The sequence below is a fragment of the Camelina sativa genome, unplaced genomic scaffold (genome assembly GCF_000633955.1).
Source record: "Camelina sativa cultivar DH55 unplaced genomic scaffold, Cs unpScaffold00676, whole genome shotgun sequence".
NCBI lineage: Eukaryota > Viridiplantae > Streptophyta > Magnoliopsida > Brassicales > Brassicaceae > Camelina > Camelina sativa.
The window spans coordinates 28248-32634 of record NW_010921812.1 but is presented as its reverse complement, the minus strand read 5'-3'; the positions used below and the strand labels follow the sequence as shown (position 1 = coordinate 32634).

General features: G+C 32.3%; 1 long non-coding RNA gene across 7 annotated transcripts; it reads left to right on the top strand.

Annotated features, from left to right (window-relative positions):
• The first annotated feature begins 12 nt into the window (after window positions 1-12).
• Window positions 13-2321, top strand: LOC104773859. 7 transcript variants are annotated; one of them, XR_765184.2, is made up of 6 exons: window positions 13-120; window positions 284-351; window positions 578-743; window positions 1338-1517; window positions 1657-1717; window positions 1924-2321. It is a non-coding gene; the product is annotated as an uncharacterized LOC104773859 (long non-coding RNA). The 7 variants fall into 7 exon arrangements; XR_002037194.1 differs by having other exon boundaries at window positions 284-380; window positions 578-738; XR_765182.2 differs by having other exon boundaries at window positions 284-380; window positions 578-738; window positions 1138-1517.
• Window positions 2322-4387: the final 2066 nt, after the last annotated feature.

Here is a 4387-nt window from a genome sequence, read left to right as displayed (position 1 = left end):
CATATAGGGAATTAGAAGAAAGCAGACACGATTTATTTCTTCTTCGTCTACAATGTGTAGAAGACAAGCATCTATGCCGTACGGATGCTCTCTACCTCGGAATTATGCTATTATGCTACTGTAAGTCTTCTCCTACGTTATGTTTATCTCTAGCATCAATGGATTAGGGCGATTTACTTCTCTGCTTTTCATCGTTTCTGGGATTTTTCAATTAACTGCTTTTACCCTACGGATGCATCTCTTTTTGGGCATCGATTACACACCTTTGTTATACATTTTTCAGAGCCTGCAAATTTTTGGGACGAGCGGAGCTTTGTCCACAACCAATCCAGCTCGATTTTGAAGCCTCTGGTTGCTCTCTATCTCGAAATTATGCTACTGTAACTCTTCTCCTCCGTTATGACTTTGTGTAGTTTCAATGGATTAGGGGTGAACAGAATTTTAGGAGTTGATGTAGCATACTATCGACACTGGTTACAGCTAATAATGGGATTTAGAACCTGCAATTTATTTGATTTGTCAACTTAGATAAGACCACCCTCTGCACTAGAAGTAACTAAAACATTTTCATTTGCAGGTTGATGCAAGTAAACGCAGACCTCCGCTTCTCAACTCGGCTGGGATGTAGCTCCTCTACTCAGCAAACTCTTAAGCAATTACTTCTGGGTTTATGTTGCTACACCTGCAATTTTCGGAGGCAATTATTCTTTAATTGCCGTGGGCTCCAAAGCAGCTACGGTAAGGTAACTTCGAATCTCTTGAAATAGCTTTTCACTACGACGACTGAACTGGTTGAAGCATATAATTTCACTATGAATTATGCAAGTCTTCTCCTTTGTCTTGTTTTTGTTACACAAAGATGCATCCTTTCTTTATTATAGCTGATGATGAGTCATGATCATTCATATGTTCTTGTGGGCATATTAAGATGGAAAAGTGCAATACCAATGTCAGTAAGGGCCAGAAAACAAAGAGTATCGGTTTGTTTCTTAAAAAGCTTACATGTTTTCCTGTCTCCCATAAAAGAGTTTGATGTCGCATTTGATTCTTTTATTGAATATTTTGGCATGTCATTACTTGTGTTTGTCTCGGAATTATTTTACTGTAAGTCTTCTCCTTCTTTACGTTTCTCTGTAGCTTCAATGGAATAGGGATTTTCGGGAAATTTAGGGGAAACTGGGCTGCGATTTGCTTCTCTACTTTTCCTTGTTGATTTAGCTCTACTGGGCGTGTCTTCTCAAGTCCTTCAATTGTGCTCTCTATCTCGAATTTATGCTACCCTAATGATACATCTCTCTTTGGGCATCGATTACCAAGCTTTGTTATACAATTTTCAGAGCCTGCAAATTTTGGCGACTAGGACAGCTTTGGCTATGGGATTCCAGCTCGAATTTGTGGCTGTGGATGCTCTCTAAAGACCTCTACTCTTTCTTGACTTAACCAGAAACACAAATGTAAATCTCATGATCGTATAACATGAGAGTAATTTATTTTGGATGCAATTCTCTACTCCTTAGGTAAAGGATATTGCTTCTTCTCTTATTTTCCTTTGTTTCAATATCCGCTAATGAACAACATGTTAGATGTTTAACGCTTATTTTTGCTCTCTTGTTTAACGCTTGTCTCTACTTAAATTTGTTTCATCTTCTCCTTCAGCTCAGGCGGTTGAAAGAAAATGATGAAGCAGCCTTTTTAAACAATAACTCCATCAACTCAGGTACTCAGCTCTGTCTATATATATCTAAAATTGATGACAGTACTCAGCTCAGTTCGTGAGTATTAATTGTCTGGACTTACAGTGAGTTTAATTGTTTCAACTAGACTTATGCGCCAAGAGCATTTGCATTAGAAACAACTCTACATTTTAGATTTTTTTTCTATTGTTGCTTGTCTCTACTTAATTTGTTCCTTCTTCTCATTCAGAGTACGTCCTTGCAAATAAAATGATGAAGCAGCAATTTCACACAATAATTACCCTACTGATGCATCTCTCTTTGGGCATCGGTTACACACCTTGTTACACAATTTTCAGAGCCTGCAAATTATGGCGACTAGCGGAGCTTTGGCTATGGGATTCCAGCTCAAATTATGGCGACTAGCGGAGCTTTGGCTTTGAAGCCTCTGGTTGCTCTCTACGTGAATCTATGGCACAAGGATGCTCTCTATCTCGAAATCTATAATCCAACATGTTGTGTGTCGAGAGATGAATAAAAATTAAATCATAGTGTCGCTGCTCTCCCCTAAGCTTACTCTGATTTTTTTGACAAATAAAATGAGTGACAAATAGAAAACCTGATAACTTAGACTACAACATTTTCATTTGCAGGTTGTTATTTATACTAGTTTGATTGAAGTCATTTCGCTCTAATGAACTCAATTACAAACTTGCCCCAGAGAATTTCAGAATCTTGTGAGATTTTAGATTTCTACCACCTACCAAAATCTCACGGTAAGGTTTAATATAATTAGAAAATCTATGTTAAATAACTCTTCCTTACCTCCAACAAAATTTTGATACGTTTTAAAATATTTTAGTTACTTACATAACATATATATGTGTGTAAAAGTAAAAATTATCCCAGGTTAAATGTGTGTATATTTATACTAGATTAGGCCCGCATCTATATTAACATTTTTGAAGTACATTTTCTGTTATGCCCATTAAAGTTTTATTCCCATAAAATATCCAAAAATATCTTTAGAGATTGTATAATCTCTCAAATTTAAATGATACAACTGATTTTTCATAACAAAAGTTTACAATCCTCATAATTATTTTAACATTAATAAAGTTCATAAAAACGAGAACCCAATTTTCGAATGATTAGGAAATCAATATTCTCAAATATTTAATAGTTTTAAGTACATTTTGGGTGTATATGCGGATTAAGTATCTTACGAAACCAATTATCTAACAAAAAAATATTTGTGAAGTACATGCGGATTAAGTACTTCAAAAATATTTAACAAACAAATTTAAATAATACAACTTAATTCGAATTAATCTCTCAAATCTATATATACATTTTTGAAGTACATTTTGGGTTCTACCGCTATATTTGTACTTATTAAAAAAACTATTTACAAAGTTAATTTCTAAATTTTTTCCAAAAATAGCATTAATTTAGATTTTGTTTCCAAAATATTTTACATACCATTCCAACTAAAAAAATACAGCATAATCAATATGAAAACATAAACTATGATATATTTAACCACACCTTGTATTGTGTATTGAAGATATTTTATCTATGAATTCTTTGCAAACAAAGAAAACAACAATTTGATTCCTATTTTGTTTTCCAAAACAAGTGAGCTTTGATTCTTAAAATACTATATAATATTACGAATATGTAAAATTTTTAAAAAATAAAATACTATATAATATGGTTATCTAATAGATGGTTTATAAAAAAGACATGTTCGAATTAATAAAACATCATTAAATTTGTGCTAACATGGGTTAAATCCTCATTTTATTATTTGTCAACACTATTAATATTATTATATTTGACATATAAAAATTAAGTTGATTTAACTAATATTGTGTAAAACAATGAAATCATAAGGAAAAATGTGACTTAATCATAGCGTATAAATGACTTAATAGGTATTTAGATATTTTATTTTTTTGTTATAATAACTAAAAATCAAAATCGAATCTCAAACACTAAACAAAACAAACTAAATATAGCAAACAAATGGTCATGAAGTATATTACGGATTAAAAAATTAATATAAATATTTAGACGCATACACTGTCGGGAAATTTAGTTATTCCTCTATTTGGAAGACATACAATATTTAACAAAAAAATACAATATAAAATATAAATAAGAATAAAAATTAAATGTATGTGGTGTACGCCAGGTTAAAAAAAAGAAACTTGTAAACAAATGAAAACAACAGTTAATTGATTTTAACTAAAAATTATGTTTCTCTTCTATTTTATATGTGTTAGTGTTTCTTTTTGATTATAATAAGTTTAAGGTTTGGTTTTTACTTTCATTCAGTTTTATTACACTCCACCATCTATTTGTATAATTGGCCATACTTAACACACAATAGCCCTGTTCACAATAGCCCTGTTCTTTTCTCTCTCGCGCGACATGTTCCGGCGACCAGAAATTACACGGAGGACACTGGTTTTTTTCTCTTTAACTGTTGCTGGTTTTCCTCCCTTCCTCCATTGTTATAGCTTTTGTTCTTAATAATTGGTGTCACTGGTTTTATTCAGAGTCGCCGTTTTATTAGGCGTCTCACTTTAGCGACACTTGCATCGCTACTTTAAGTTTTTCAGTAGCAGATGTGTCGTTGGATTATTAAAAGAACACGGCCAATATACTTATTTTCATCTTAAAATAATATACATATTAACCAAATTTAT